The sequence below is a fragment of the Elephas maximus genome, chromosome 26 (genome assembly GCF_024166365.1).
Source record: "Elephas maximus indicus isolate mEleMax1 chromosome 26, mEleMax1 primary haplotype, whole genome shotgun sequence".
In the NCBI taxonomy this organism is placed as follows: Eukaryota; Metazoa; Chordata; class Mammalia; order Proboscidea; family Elephantidae; genus Elephas; species Elephas maximus.
The window spans coordinates 31,791,643-31,809,657 of record NC_064844.1 but is presented as its reverse complement, the minus strand read 5'-3'; positions in this window follow the sequence as shown (position 1 = coordinate 31,809,657).

Genomic DNA, 18,015 nt, shown 5'->3' with positions numbered 1-18,015 from the left:
TATTGCCACTTCTGCTCTTTTTTGTTTGCTGCTTGCTTGGTATATTTTTTTCCATCTTTTGATTTTTAATATATTTATGCCTTTGTTTTTAAAATGTGTCTCTTGTAGAAAGCAAATTGATGGGTCCTTTTTTTTTTTTTTCTTAACTCATTTGTCACTCTGTCTTTTTACAGGTATATTTAAGCCATTTTATGCTCAGCGCGATTATTGATTGGTGTGAGTGTATTGCTGTCATTTTGTAGTGCTTTTTTGTGTGTGTGGTGCTGACATTTTCTTTGTGCCTCCTATTCTCCATGCTGAATTCTTCTGTTTGTGATTTTTTTTTGGTTTCTTCTGATTTTTAGATTTTGTGATTACTGAGACTTTATATCTTTCTTTTTTATTGTGATGAGCAGGTTTGTTAACTTACTTTGTGGTTACCTTGAAATTTATCCCTAGCTTCTTAAGTTGAGGAAACCCTGGTGGTGTAGTTGTTAAGTGTTATGGCTGCTAACCAAAAGGTCGGCAGTTTGAATCCACCAGGCGCTCCTTGGAAACCCTGTGGGGCACTTCTACTCTGCCCTACAGGGTCGCTAGGGGTCAGAATCGACTCAATGGAGATAAGTTTTTTGTTTTGTTTTCTTAAGTTTGAACCAGTCTTTTATTATTTGATACCATCTTGACTTCCTCTCCATTTGAAAGTTCTATACCTATAGCATTTATTCCCTCTCTTATTCTTCTGATGTTGTGATTTACAGATTGACCTCTCCAGTTCCCTGTTGTAAATTTTTTAGTTTTGTTTTATCCTTGAGATTCCATTACCTAGGTTGGTATCTGGCTGATATTGCCCTGTGTCCTAGATTCAGGTTGTTGTCTGATGTTTTTGCTTCACTAACCAAAGGACTCCTTTAGTAATTCATACAAGTTTGGTTTGGTTTTTGCATATTCCCTTAATTTCTGTTTTTCTGGTAATGTACTAATTTTGTCATCATATTTGAGCAAGAGTTTTTCAGTATATATTATTCTTGGTTGGCAGTTTTTTCTTTCAAGTTTTTATTTATGTCATCCCATTTCCTTCTTACCTGCATGGTTTTTGCCAAATAATCCAAGCTTAGCCTTGTTTCCCTTTGTATGTTACTTTTTGTTTTTCTCAAGTTGCTGTCAGGATTCTTTCTTTGTCTTTGGTTTTGGAGACTGTGATTATAATACGTCTAGGTGACTTTCTTTTTGGGAGGCCTATCCTAAAAAAAAATAAAAAAAATAAAAAATTTTTTATCCTATGTGGGGTCACTGAGCTTTTTGGGTGGTCAGCTTTTCATCTTACATAATACTAGGGAAGTTTTCTGTCAGCAAATATCCAATGATCCTTTTTGTGTTTTCCATTTTCTCCCTCTGTTCTGGAACTCTGATCACATGCAAATTTTTACTTTTGATTGTGTGCCACATTGTTCTCAGGTTTTCTTCATTTTTTTTTATAATTTTTTCCTGAAACAAAGTGGTATCCAAGGATTTGTCTCCAATTTCTCTGATGCTGTCTTCCATTGTTTCAAATTTGCTCCTATAAACCTTTAAGTGCATTGTCCATTTCTGAAATCGTGTTATTTATCTTTATATTTCTAATTTCTGTTTTTGTATGATTCCTAGTTGTTTGTTTGTTTTGACTTTTTTGTTTCTGTATTATTTTCAGAATTCTTCCATTGCTTTGTCTGTGTTTTCCCTGATTTTTTTCTGTATTTTCCATAATTTTGTCCATTTTTCCATATTTTTGTCTTCCTTTCCTTCATCTCTTTCCTAATCCTTTGGCGAGCCCTGAATAGTACACTTTTGAATTCCCTATCAGGTAGTTCCAGGTCCTTATCTTCTATGGGAAGGTCATTTGGTGTCTTATTTTGGTCACTTACTGGAGCCATCCTGCCCTTTTATAAATATATTTTCATATTGCCTGCTGTCCCCGGGACATTCAGGGATTATTTTCTTCATTTATTGGTTGTAGATTTGTTTGCTTCATCCTGCTTTTTTGTTTTATTTGGTTATGTGTGGGCAGGAGGGCTGGGCATGTTTTGTGGCTGACTAGTTTTGGGGCATGATAATTCTCACCACCTTGCCCAGGTGGGAAGGTCTGCTCACTGAGCTATGGTGTAGCAGAGCAGGTTCAGCTGGGGAGAGGGTCAGGGATGGGTTGTTTGCAGTACAAATTAGGGCCAGTGGGTGGGAATGAGGTGCAGTGTGTGGTGGGATCTGGGTGTCCAGGTTCTGTGCCAGTGCTGCTGGGGGGTGCAGCACTTAGTGCACAGTGCCAGTAGTCGGGAGGGAAGGGAGAGGACGTGATGTGTGGAGTTAAGTGGGTAAGAGAAAGGAGAGAGAAACAGATACACAAAAGATGCAAAAAAAAAAAAAAGTAAATAAAATGGTGGTGTGATAAGATTCAATAGATGGGGCTAAGCAGATCTGGGAAGGCTGTGTTTCAGTGGCTCCCTAGCTGAGTGATGTGGCTCGACCTGTCAAGAAGAGATATGGGTGGCACACAGGTTTAGGTGGGCAGGAAAAAGTAAAGAAGGGAAAGAGAGAGAATTAACAAAAAACAAAAACAAAAAAATACAGTGCTGAGAGAAGTGGCCATTGGGGGTGGGACAGAACTGGGTTGGCAGAAAGCTGATGTCTCCCTCACAGGACAGCATGACATGGTCCCTCAGGGAGGGGCAGAGGCAGTTCCAGGCCTACACGGGGGTGGGGGGAGGAAAAGGTAAAAGGGGGATGATAAAGAAAAATTTTAAAATTTGCTGCTGAGAGAGCTGGACATGGGGATGACGCAGACATGAGGAGACTGTGTGCCAAAGGCTCTCTAGCTGAGCAATGCAGCACAGCCCATCAAAGGGTGCAGTGCATAGGGGTAGGTGGATGGGAGAAAGGAAAGGAAGGAAGGGAGAGAGAGAGAAGAAACAAACAAACAAACAAAAACCCAAAAAACAATAACAAAAAAATGGCACTAAAGGAGCTGGCCAGTGGGGTTGGGGCACACCCGGAAGCAGTGAGCTGGTGTCTCTCTGGCCAAGTGACCATGGTCTGTTGGAAAGTGGTGGAGGCCAAGTAGAGGGAAGGATAGTGGAGGTGGGAGAGTGTGTATCCCGGGTGCTCTGTATCCTATTGGGAGCTCTGTGAGGTTGCCTTCCTGTACTCACCATCTTTGTTTCTTGGTGGTTCTAGTTCAAGATGGTGAATCCATGCCACATTAGGTGGTAAGGGACCTCCACTCTGTAGTTCTCCTCACTCCCTATTCTCTGTCCCATTCTCCTGCCCAGCCTCATCTTCAGGCACTCTTTCTAATGAAAACTTTCTTTTATCTGCAGAGCATGCTAACTCTTTGCTAAATATTCTAGGGATTTGACACACCCATGTACTTCTATTTATACTTTCTATCTTTTATCCATTTTGGAAAAAGTTTATTTATCCCTAAAGATTCTAATTATGTAATACCTGTTTTGTGAAGTACAAAAACCAAAACTAAACCTATTGCCATCAAATCGATTCCAACTCATGGCAGCCCTATAGGACAGAGCAGAACTACCCCATAGAGTTTCCAAGGAATGCCTGGTGGATTTGAACTGCCAAACATTTTTGGTTAGCAGTTGTAGCACTTCACCACTATGCCACCAGGGTTTCCTGTGAAGTACAACCTTCCCTAATATTCCACAGGGATCACCTTTCTTCTCACTCCATAAGCTATATGTAGCTTGCATTTTTTTCTTTAACAGAGACTTCCAACATAGCACCTAATGTGTGTCAAGTACTATATTAAAAAAAAAAAAAATAAGCACTGTATAAATGTTAACTCATTTAATCCTTAGAATAACCCTGTGGAGTGGGTACTGATTTTATCATTATGTTACTTACAGGTTATGTAACTGAGGTACAGAGAGATTAAGTTATTCACCCAAAGTTACATGGGTAGTAAGAGGTAGAGTTGGGATTCAAACCCAGGCAGTTTGGTTCTGAGTTCCTCCAGAGTCCATTTGCTTAACCATTGTGTTAATACAACTTGCATAGACTCCACTGCATTACACGTGGGTTAAAACACTTACATAACAGTATTTTTATTTTGAAATATAAACCTCCTCTGCTAAATTCCTTGAGGACAGAAGCTGTCTTCTTTCATTTTGTTTTCCTAATTGCTGACTCAGTGCCTGGCATGAAATGGGTGCTCAATAAATGTTTGTTGAGTTGAGTTGAATTAAGATTAAAGCTATTATATTTTTCCCTCCTCTGTTGATAAATGCACTTGCATAGCAATTGTTTGCCTTAAGGTTTGTTTATACACAGTGGGAGGAAAGGTAAGAAAATAAAAGGAAGTTAATTCAGCTGAAAAGTAAGGCAAGACTATTCAAATGCCTGGAAAATGCCATCAAATGCTATTATAGAAGCTCTTTCCAGGGATGAATCTTACTTGAACCATCCAGTGAGTGGACAGAAGGTTATACAAGAAAAGGGCAACCAGCAGGCCCTGCTTCCAGTGCATATAGAATGACCAGAAATGTAAGTAGAGTCATGTTTGCAATTCATGCAAGCCATCTGAATAAATTTGTACAGTTTGAACAGTGCTAAATGAGACTGACTTGCATTCTTTGGAAGGAGAAATGCTGCTTCTGATAAAAATCTTGATAGCTCCAGTAGGAAAACCTGGACTAATTGAATCTGCACAGAAAAACAAAGGCACACAAATCCCTTCAGAGAAAAAATACATAATAGAGAATCAAAGAAAAAAAAGCATTTAGGCTTTATCATTATAGATTATGAATATTCTCATGGAAACATTTGGTAAGTACACTAATGAGATCCAATATGACTACAGGATTACAAAGCCATTGTCATAGTAATTGATAATACAGATGATACCCACTGAAGTATCAAATAAATCTATTGTAAAATGGTTCTTAGACTCGAATAAATGCCAAACGAATGTAATGGTGAGAGACATGGATGAAGAAAAAATAGCACTGCCTTTTCTCTTATAGAATATGGCCTTCAGGTACATGAACACACATTTTATGAATGATTTGCTTCTAACTCTTCTACCCATGAGTAGGGATTTAATCATATAAAACTACTAGAGTTTAATATTCCCTGACGATACAGATTCAAATTACAATTGTTGAGATAACAGAAAATTCAGAATATACTGACTTCAAACTCCCACCCAATATAGACTTTTGTTGTTGTTGTTGTTTAGTCGACATTGCACAGGAATTGTTATTCGTTCATATTAAACCCATCCAAGACAGGAAATTTAATACTTCATACAACAATTCATTCCATTTTTGCCCTGATCTAGTTGTTAGAATGACCATTGAATAGAGTGACATTAATTCAGATCTCATCTGAAATTCAGTCCTGAAAATACTTACACAGTTTTTAAAAATGAAATAAAAGTTTGTAAATAAAATACAGACTTGTTACCCATAAGGTAGCCTTGCCACGATAATCTATCATTTAGAGAGTGGAAATGGAAAGCACATCATTAGCAACAATTATAAATAAATACTTGATCAGATAATTTCATACGATCCCTATACATTTTGGTTAGTCTTAATTAGAACTCTACTAAAACACTTTCTTGGCAATAGAGTTTATGTATTTCAGAAGACTAGAACCTCTTTAAATGCATTCTTTAATTGAGCTGTGTTATCAATACACATAGTCTATATCCCAATTTATTTGAAAATACCTAGGCTTACCTCTACTTAAGTTACTGGATTTAAATGATAGAGATGTTATAAACATTGTCTTACAAAATGATTGGAACTATGAGTTTTCTGTTTAATTGGCCCCTTCTGACTGATGTGTCCAGAGGGGAGAGTCACTTTTGTTGTCTATAGATTTCTTTCTATTGCATGCATCACTATTAAGTGCAGAACACTTTGGAATTATTGATACCATATTACTTTAAATTTCAAGAGCTGAAATAAACTTTTCTTTCACTATTTATAAATCTCTAATTTATGAACTTAACAAGTGTTTGTTTGCTGTCTATTATATGCCAGGTAGGACTTCCAATATCTCAGAAACTGGAAGAATAGAGGTAGTGGAAGCAGAGCAAAAGAAAACAAAACTACATAATATTCTGTATATTAAGTCTTTAAAATGAAGAAAACTAATTGCTATGTGTTTGAAATACGTCTTATTTAATATTCACTTTGACTTGGTATGTATCCTTAATTGTTAGTTTTATTAAATCCTGACTAAATGTCCCTGAGTGGTACAAACAGTTTATACCTGGCAACTCACCCAAAAATTTGAACCCACCCAGCAACACTCTGAAAGAAAAGCCTGGCAATCTGTTCCCAAAAAGATTACATCCAAGAAAACCCTATGGCGTTCAGTTGTACTCTGTAACACATGGGCTGGCCATGAGTCAGGATCAACTCAATGACAATTTTTTTTCCCCATGGGAGGCACTATTTCTAAGTGTTTTGTAAGCATTTATTACTCACAACGATCCTATAAAGTAGATACTATTATTATTATTTTCATCTTACAGATTAGTAAAGTGAGGTACAGGAAGTCTCATGACATGTTCCAAGGTTACACAGCAGCATCAGGACTCCATGACTACTGTAAGAAGCATTTTGAATAAAAACTCCCACATTATTATTTTAATAGCATGCTTATAGATATACACAGGAAAGTCTCTTCTTCTTGCATTAAGACACAAACAGGAGAAGGTAAGAAAATCATCTGCTAGGAAAGGTGAAAGAAGCAAAACCAGTTTCAAAGAATTTGAAACAGAATTTAGGTTTGCTAATTTTTTAAACAAAGATAATAAAGTTTTCAACTGAAATTTTAATGAGAACTTGAAAAGGAGTATTTAAAGAGAAAAATGATTCAGAAACATTTCTTTGAGAAATAAAATCATGATTTAAGTCCTATAATTGGCAGAAACATGTAAATTATTTTGTGATAGAGAAACTGACTCAAGTCCAGTCCCATTATTAGAAAAATAAATGGCATAAAGCTTGAGTCTTAGATTCTGTTTTAATCATACAGCTCCTTATAAGGAGCTTTGCATAGTTCAGCTCACAAATTGCTGCAGTCTGCAGATACATCAATTATCCTGTGGCTTGCTTTTCTCAGAGGATAACATAAGAATATAAGAATTGAAGAGGAGATGGATCTAAATGAAAACAAGTTGTCGTCAAGTCTATTCCGACTCATGACAACCTCTGTGTGTCAGAGCACCACGGTACTCCACAGGGTTCAATGGCTGATTTTTCAGAAGCAGGTTGCCAGGCCTTTCTTCTGAGGTACCTTTGGTTGGATCTGAACCCCCAATCTTTTAGTTAGTAGCCAAGTCCATTAACTAGTTACACCACCCAAGGACTCCAAATCTGAGTTAGTCATGGAAAATTCTATCAAGTGAAGAGATCTACTTTTGTGTAACTACTCTTGTTAAGCATTGCTTAATTTTTACACTAAATTTACAAATGGAGAGACTGAGGCTATGGTTTTAAGATCACATGGTATATTGTGGAAACAGGTTTAACCCATGAGGTTTTCTGATACATTTACAGTGATATGCACATTGTTGTAAGCACTGTCATCCCTTTCCTCAATTCTTTCCCCTCTATGGGGCCCTGATGGTGCAGTGGTTAAGAGCTCAGCTGCTAACCAAAAGGTTGGAGGTTCATTGTTAATTACCTCTGAGTAGATTCAGACTCATGGCAACCCCATGTGTGCAGAGTAGAACTACCCCATATGGTTTTCAAGTCTGTAACCTTTCAGAAGCAGTTCACCAGGCCTATCTTGTCTTCCAGGTCACCTCTGTGTGGGTTTGAACCACCAACCTTTCGGCTGTTAGTCAAGTGCTTAACCATTTGTGCCATCCGAGGACTCCTGTGAGTGGTTTACCCCTTAAAAAAAATTGTTGCCATTGAGTTGATTCCAACTTATAGTAACCTTGCAGGACAGAGTAGAACTGCTCCTACTAGGGTTTCCAAGAAGCACCTGGTGGATTCAAACTGCCGACCTTTTGGTTAGCAGCCATAGCTTTTAACCACTATGCTACCAGGGTTTCCATGAGTGGTTTACTTCTCTTTGAATATATTTTCTTCAAGTTAGAATGCCTATAACTAGACTCAGTCCTCCAGAAAAGGTTTAATCTAGGCTATATATATATTTTTTTATATAAGAGGACAATAAATTTCTGATGAGATGCTGCATTATTTAACCATCCACAGAGTGTGAATGATGAATATGAATTTGCCAACACTAAAGAGCATTCTATGTGAATTAAATCTGACAGATCATCACATGAAAAAAAAAATACCCATGCCACCTAAAATGTGCTGGTGTTTCATACATGTGATCTACTTTTAGCTTTCAAGTAAAATTAGGTGAGGGAAGGATGTGCAACTGTCAAAAAATTGTAGGCTGACAATGTTATTCAATGCAGATTGCAAAATAGGACAAAATTCTTTGCAGAGAGGCTAGCTGTCTCTGAGGACATGGACTGATGACATTCTATCATCAAAGCACCATCTGCAATGGAAAATCATTGGCCATTCAAAGAGGCTGAATTATCTTTCTAGACAGATCTAGAACGAAAAAGTGTTCCAATTTATGACTTTATAAAGTTGTTCACAATCAAAGCCTATTTGGTGTATATATATAATAATTAACAAGCTGCCACTGAGTCAATTCTGACTTATAATGACCCTACAGGACAGAGCAAGGAGTGGCTGGTGGATTTGAACTGCTGACCTTTTGGTTAGCAGCCAAGCTCTTAACCACTGTGCCACCAGGTGTCTATATTTATTATATCATATCATATCCTATATCATATCATATTATATATATATTTATATATAACTATTCCTAATTATGTCATAAATTTAATCATATGTAATTGGATCAAACCAAAAACAAGCCAATTGCTGTCATGTGTTCATTTCATGGTAACCCCATGGATTTTCATTGACTGTGGTATTTTGGAAGTAGATCACCAGACCTTTCTTCCAACTTACCTCTGAGTTGACTCAAACATCCAATCTCATGGTAGCCAAGTACATAACAACATAAGCCACTCACGGACTCCAGTAATTGGATAGGAGATGGTGAAAGAGAAGGTAAATTGCATCAAGGGAATGACCAAAGATCCCTAAACAGATTTCTTTTGCTGACTTAACATGGGAATACACTGAGAAGCAATTACAGAAAACTTAGAAGGCCATGAGACTACAAACCAGCTATGTAAACTATATTACCTTTTCTTGAGGACTTGAGCATGTTTACTTCAGAATTGTAGGGCTTTTGCAACTTTACGGTGCTCCCAACCACATATCACATCCTTGCCTTTCCCTCCTGCCTATCTGCATTTTTTACTGAGTGCTACATTCCAAGCAGCACTGGTCTAGACCCCTGGGCTCATGGACCCTGCCCTGTGCTGACCCCAGTTCATCCTGCAAACAACCCATCCCACACCTCATTCCACTCGGCCTGCGCTTCTGCACCATAATTGAGTGACTGGCCCTGCCCATCTGTACGAAGTGGTGAAAAGTATTATGCCCATAGAACAGCAAGCAACATAACATGCCCAGCGAGTCCACCCAGACATAACCAAATACAACAAAAAAGCAGGATGAAACAAACAAATCTACAGTCAATAAATGAAGAAAATAATTTCTGAATGTCCCGGAGACAGCAGAAAATATCAAAACATAATAATAATAAACAGGATGGCTCCAGTAAGTGACAAAAATAAGACATCAGATGATCTTCTGGTAGAAGAAAAGGCACTGGAGCTACCTAACAGGGAATTCAAAAGTCTACTATTCAGGACTTCCCAAGAGATTAGGAAAGAGTTGAAGGAAAACCAGACAAAGCTAAGGAAAAAAATAGAAAAATCGTGAAAAATGCAGAAAAAAAATCAAGGACAGACAAAGCAATAGAAGAATTCGAGGAAGTAATGCAGGAAAAAAATGTCAAAATAAATGAACAACTAGAAATCATACAAAAGCAGCAATTAGAAATCCAAAAGATAAAGATTTCAGAAATGGACAATGCAATAGAAGTTTTTAGTTGCAAATTTGAAATTATGGAAGACCAGTTCAGTGAAACTGAAGATAAACACTTAGATGCCACTTTGTTTGAGGAAAAATCAGAGAAAAGAATGAAGAAAACCTGAGAACTATGTAGGATACAATTAAAAGCCAAAAATTTACATGTGATTGGAGTTCCAGAACAGAGGAGAAAATGGAAAACATAGGTTCATTGAAGATTTGCTTACAGAAAACTTCCCTGATATGAATCCCATATAGGATAGACCCCAAAAGAAAGTCCCTAAGAAAGAATCCTAAGTGCATCTTGCAAAAAACAAAAAGTCACATACAAAAAGGAAACAATGAGACTAAAGCCTGATTATTTGGCAGAAACCACGCAGGCAAGAAGGCAATGGGATGACATATATAAAACCTTGAAAGAAAAAAATTGCCAACCAAGAACCTGGAAAATTCTTGCTCAAATATGATGACAAAATTAGTACATTTCCAGATAAACAGAAATTGAGGGGATATGTAAAACCCAAACCAAACATACTAGAATAATTAAAGGGGGTCTTTCAGTTAAAGACACAACAACAACAGACAACAACCCAAATCTAGGACACAGGGCACCATCAACCAGGTACCAACGTAGGTAATGAACTTTCAAGGATAAAACAAAACTACAAGATTTACAAGGAACCAGAGACATAAATCTGTAAATGCCCACAACATCAGAACAACAAGAGAGGGAATAGAGTGTAGGTATAGAACTTTCAAGTGAAGAGGAAGTCAAAGTGATATCAAGTAATAAAAGACTGGTTAGAACTAAGGAAGATAGATGTAAATTTCAAGGTAACCATAAAGAAATATAGCAAACCTGTTTGTCAAAATAAAGAAGAAATACATAGAGTCTCAGTAAACACAAAAATTGACAAAAATGAAAAAAAAAAAACAAAAAATTCACAAACAAAAGCAATTCAGCATAGGAGAGTAACAGAACAAAGAAAACATCAGCACCACAAAAAATGCATTAAAAAATTACAGCATTAAACTCAGAACTATAGATAACCACACCAAACATAAATGGCTTAAATGCTCCCATAAAAAGAGAGTGACAAAAGGATTAAAAAAAAAATCCATCAATATTCTGTATACAAGAGACACACTTTAGAAACAAAGACATAAATTTATTAAAAATCAAAGGATGTAAAAAAATGTATCAAGCAAACAGCAACAATGGCAATACTAATCTCAGATAAAATAGATTTTAAGATAAAATCCACCATAAAAGACAAGAAATGACATTATGTAAAGATTAAAGGGACAATCCACCATGAGGACATAACCGTGATAAATATCTACATGCCCAATGACAGGGCTCCAAAATATATAAAACAAATAAACAGCACTGAAAATAGAAATTCACAGTTGTGCACCACTCTGGGTAAAGCACAGAACATCCAGAAAGAAACTCAACAAAGGTACAGAAGATCTAAAGGCCACAATCAACCAACTTGACCTCATAGACATATATGGGACACTCCACTGAACAGCAGCAAAGTGTATATTCTTTCCAATATACATGGAATGTTCTCCAGTGTAGACCACACCTTAGGCCAAAAAACAACCCTCAACAAAATCCAAAACATTCAGATAATACAAAGCATCTTGTCTGATCAACTGCCATAAAAGTAGAAATTAATAACAGGAAGAGCAAGGAAAAAAGCCATGGAATCTGAATAACACCTTGCTGAAAACCACCAGGTAGTAGAAGAAATCAAAGATAAAATAAAAAAAATTCCTAGAAACAAACAAGAATGACAACACATAGTACAAAAATCTTTGGGATGTAGAAAAAGTAATGCTCAAAGGTCAATTCATAGCAATTGATGCACATATCAACAAAAGAAGACAGAGACAAAATCAAAACATTATTATACAACTCAAACAAATAGAGAACATCAAAAGAAGCCCACAGTCACCAGAAGAAAGGAGATAATACAGATTAAAGAAGAAATAAATGAAATAGAGAATACAAAAACAATAGAAAGAATTCACAAAACCAGAAGTTGGTTCTTAGAAAGGATCAACAAAATTGACAAACCCCTGGTGAAATTGACAAAAAAGAAACTGGAGAGGAACAAATAACTCAAATAAGAAATGAAATGGGAGACACTACAACAGACACAACTGAAATAAAAAGGATCAAAACCAAGTACTATGAAGAATTGTACTTCAAGAAATTTGAAAACCTAGATGAAACGGACAAATTTCTAGAAACACACTACCTAGCTAGAGTAACACAAACTGAGGTAAAAAATGTGAACAGATCCATAACATGAAAAGATATCGAAAAGGTGAAAAAAAAAAAAAACTCCCAACAATAAAAAAAAAAAAAAGAGTCCTGGCCCAGGTGGTTTCACTGGGGAATTCTACCAAACATTCAGAGAAGACTTCACAGCAGTACCACTCAAACTATTTCAGAACATAGAAAAGGAAGGGATACTTCCAAATTCATTCTATGAAGCCAGCATAACCCTGATACCAAAACAATGCAAATACCACAAAAAAAGAAAATTACAGACCTATATCTCCAAATACAAATGCAAAAATTTTCAACAAAATTTTAGCCAATAGAATTCAGCATCACATAAAAAATAATAGTACAACACAACCAAGTGGTATTCATACCAGGTGTGAAAGGATGGCTCAATATTAGAAAATCAGTCAACGTAATCCACTATATAAAAAGAAAACAAAAGAATCACACGGTCATCTCAATCAATGCAGAAAAGGCATTCAACAAAGTCTAACATTCATTTGTGATGAAAACTCTCAATAAAATAGGTATAGAAAGGATATTCCTCAACATAATAAAGGGCATCTATACAAAACCAGGAAACCCTGGTGGAGTAGTGGTTAAGTGCTACAGCTGCTAACCAAGAGGTCAGCAGTTCAAATCTGCCAGGTGTTCCTTGGAACCTCCATCGGATAGTTCTACTTTGTCCTCTAGGGTCACTATGAGTCAGAATCGACTCGACGGCAGTGGTTTGGTTTATACATTCTCAACGAAGAAAGGCTGAAAACATTCCCCCTGAGAACAGGAACAAGACAAGGATGCCCTTTATCACCACTCCTATTTATCACTGTGCTGGAAGTCCTAGCCAGAGCAATAAGGCAAGAAAAAGAAATAAAGGACATCCAAATTGGTAAGGAAGAAGTAAAACTATCCCTATTTGCAGATGATATACTATATGTGGAGAACCCTAAGGACTCTGCAAGAAAACTATTGGAACTAACAGAAAGATTCCCCAAAGCAGCAAAATATAAGATAAACATACAAAAATCAGTTGGATTCCTATAAATCAATCAAAAGAACTATGAAAAGGAAATCAGGAAAGCAATACCACATATAATAGCCCCTAAAAAAAATAAAATACTTAGGAACAAATCTAACCAGGAATGTAAAAGACGTATACAAAGAAAACTTCAAAACACTATTTCAACAAACCAAAAGAGACCTACATAAATGGAAAAACATACTATGCTCATGGATAGGTATACTCAACGTTGTAAATCCCGGTGGCGTAGTGGTTAAGAGCTAGCGTAGTGGTTAAGAGCTACAGCTGCTAACAAAAAGGTCAGCAGTTCGAATCCACCAGGCACTCCTTGGAAACTCTATGGGGCAGTTCTACTCTGTCCTATAGGGTTGCTGTGAGTTGGAATCGACTCGACGGCAATGGGTTTGGTTTTGTGTTTACTCAAAGCAATCTACAAATACAATGCATTCCCGATCCACATGCCACTAGCATTCTTCAAGGAGATGCAAAAAATAATCATTAACTTTATATTGAAAGGAAAGAGGCCCCAAATAAGTAAAGCACTATTGATGAAAAGAGAATAAAGTAGGAGAACTTGCACTACCTGACCTAAGAACCTACTATACAGCTACGGTAATCAAGAGACTGGTACAGGCACTTCACCAAAGAGGACATTCAGGCAGATACATGATGAAATGCTCACAGTCATTAGTCATTAGAGAAATGCAAATCAAAACTACAATGAGATACCATCTCACCCCCCCAAAAAATAGTATTAATCAAAAAAAACACAAAATAATAAATATTGGAGAGGTTGTGGAGAAACTGGAACACTTGTACACTGGTAGGGGGAATGTAAAATGGTACAGCCACTTTGGACATCGATTTGGTGCTTCTTTAGAAAGCTAGAAACAGAACTACCACACCATCCAGCAATCCCACTCCTTGGGACATATCCTAGAGAAATAAGAGCCTTCGCACAAATAGATATTTGTGCATCCGCGTTCATTGCAGCACTGTTCACAATAGCAAAAAGATGGAAACAACCCAGGTGCCCATCAAGGAACAAACAAATAAGCAAATTATGGTATATTCACACAATGGAATACTACGCAATGACAAAGAACAACAATGAATCTGTGAAACATTTCATAACATGGATGAATCTGGAAAGCATTATGCTGAATGAAATTAGTCAGTCAAAAAAGAACAAATATTGTATGAGACCACTATTATAAGAGCTCAAGAAAAGGTTTAAAGACAGAAGAAAACATTATATGATGGTTACCAGAGTGGGGAGGCAGGGAGAGAGGAATTCACTAACTAGATAGCAGACAAGAATTATCTTAGATAAGGGAAGGACAACACAGGATACAGGGGGAGTCAGCACAACTGAATTAAACCAAAAGCTAAGAAGTTTCCTGAACACAACCAAATACTTCAAGTGACAGAGTAGCAGAGGCAGGGACCTGGAGACCATGGTTTCAGTGGACAACTAGGTTAATTGGCATAACAAAATTTACGAAGAAAAACGTTTTGCATCCCACTTTGGTGAGTGGTGTCTGGGATCTTAAAAACTAGTGAGTGGAGAGGCGGAGCCAAGATGGCGGACTAGGCAGACGCTACCTCGGATCCCTCTTACAACAAAGACACGGAAAAACAAGTGAATCGATCACATACATAACAATCTACGAACCCTGAACAACAAACACAGATTTAGAGACGGAGAACGAACTAATACGGGGAAGCAGCAATTGTTTCCAGAGCCTGGAGCCAGCGTACCCTCAGGTACGGCACAAGCACAGAGAGCTGCTCCACCCCCCTGAACTAAACCCGGGAGGGGGACCAGCCGGTTCCACAAGCGGCGTGGGACACAGCCGGTAGGAGAAGTCCCTGGGAGGCAGTGACTGGTCTTGGAGCAGAAAGAGCAGCATCCAAGCCGGGGAACCGTCCCGCAGGGATTTGGACTGGACGCAGGTACGCCATAAACACGGAGAGTTGCTCCACCCCCCTGAACTAACCCCGGGAAGGGGAACAGCTGGGTCGCGCGGGCGGCGTGGGACGCAGCCGGTAGGAGAAGTCCCCGGGAGGCAGCGACTGGTATTGGAGCGGGGAGAACAGCATCCCAGCCGGGACACTCGGTTACGGCACAAGCAGGGGGAGCTGCTCCACCAATCTGAACTAACCCCGGGAGGAGGCCCAACTAGTTCTCGGGGGCGGCACGGCCACGCGGCTGGAGGGACGAGAAGTCCCCGGGAGGCAGCGACAGATTTTGGAGACGAGAGTGCACCGTCCCAGTAGGGGAGCCTTGACGCTCGGCGTGGGGCTGGAAGCGGAGGATCTGACCATGACTCCAGCGGGCCAGACCCCCCGGGGGCAATCTCCACACAGCCAGCACACATAGGCGACGCGCCCACGGGAATCTCAGATATAATAGTCATCCCAAGCAAGACAAGCAACTCTGGCTATATTCTGAGGTGCTACTCTCCTAGCTCTCTGTTCCCTCCCCCACCCTCCCCAGGTGGCTTCATTAACACCTGAATAGCCTGAGCCAGAGGGAGAACTCTGATAGGGATCTGACTGCATTTTTTTTTTAGCGGATTTTCTGGAAAAACTAGTTTCCCAGTGATGGCTCGGAGACAACAATCCATATCAAACCACTTAAAGAAGCAGACCGTGACAGCTTCTCCAACCCCCCAAACAAAAGAATCAAAATCTTTCCCAAATGAAGATACAATCTTGGAATTATCAGATACAGAATATAAAAAACTAATTTACAGAATGCTTAATGATATCACAAATGAAATTAGGATAACTGCAGAAAAAGCCAAGGAACACACTGATAAAACTGTTGAAGAACTCAAAAAGATTATTCAAGAACATACTGGAAAAATTAATAAGTTGCAAGAATCCATAGAGAGACAACATGTAGAAATCCAAAAGATTAACAATAAAATAACAGAATTAGACAACGCACTAGGAAGTCAGAGGAGCAGACTCGAGCAATTAGAATGCAGACTGGGACATCTGGAGAACCACGGAATCAACACCAACATAGCTGAAAAAAAATCAGATAAAAGAATTTAAAAAAATGAAGAAACCCTAAGAATTATGTGGGACTCTATCAAGAAGGATAACCTGCGGGTGATTGGAGTCCCAGAACAGGGAGGGGGGACAGAAAACACAGAGAAAATAGTTGAGGAACTCCTGACACAAAACTTCCCTGACATTATGAAAGACGAAAGGATAGCTATCCAAGATGCTCATCGAACCCCATTTAAGATTGATCCAAAAAGAAAAACACCAAGACATATTATCATCAAACTCGCCAAAACCAAAGATAAAGAGAAAATTTTAAAAGCAGCCAGGGAGAAAAGAAAGGTTTCCTTCAAGGGAGAATCAATAAGAATATGTTCTGACTACTCAGCAGAAACCATGCAGGCAAGAAGGGAATGGGACAACATATACAGAACACTGAAGGAGAAAAACTGCCAGCCAAGGATCATATATCCAGCAAAACTCTCTCTGAAATATGAAGGCGAAATTAAGATATTTACAGACAAACACAAGTTTAGAGAATTTGCAAAAACCAAACCAAAGCTACAAGAAATACTAAAGGATATTGTTTGGTCAGAGAACCAATAATATCAGATATCAGCACAACACAAGGTCACAAAACAGATCGTCCTGATATCAACTCAAATAGGGAAATCACAAAAACAAATTAAGATTAATTAAAAAAAAATACACATAACAGGGAATCATGGAAGTCAATAGGTAAAAGATCACAATAATCAATAAGAGGGACTAAATACAGGAGGCATTGAACTGCCATATGGAGAGTGATACAAGGCGATATAGAACAATACAAGTTAGGTTTTTACTTAGAAAAATAGGGGTAAATAATAAGGTAACCACAAAAAGGTATAACAACTCTATAACTCAAGATAAAAACCAAGAAAAACATAACGACTCAACTAACATAAAGTCAAGCACTATGAAAATGAGGATCTCACAATTTACTAAGAAAAATGCCTCAGCACAAAAAAGTTTGTGGAAAAATGAAATTGTCAACAACACCCATAAAAAGGCATCAAAATGACAGCACTAAAAACTTATTTATCTATAATTACCCTGAATGTAAATGGACTAAATGCACCAATAAAGAGACAGAGAGTCACAGACTGGATAAAGAAACACGATCCATCTATATGCTGCCTACAAGAGACACACCTTAGACTTAGAGACACAAACAAACTAAAACTCAAAGGATGGAAAAAAGTATATCAAGCAAACAATAAGCAAAAAAGAAGAGGAGTAGCAATATTAATTTCTGACAAAATAGACTTTAGACTTAAATCCACCACAAAGGATAAAGAAGGACACTATATAATGATAAAAGGGACAATTGATCAGGAAGACATAACCATATTAAATATTTACGCACCCAATGACAGGGCTGCAAGATACATAAATCAAATTTTAACAGAATTGAAAAGCGAGATAGATACCTCCACAATTATAGTAGGAGACTTCAACACACCACTTTCGGAGAAGGACAGGACATCCAGTAAGAAGCTCAACAGAGACACGGAAGATCTAATTACAACAATCAACCAACTTGACCTCATTGTCTTATACAGAACTCTCCACCCAACTGCTGCAAAATATACTTTTTTTTCTAG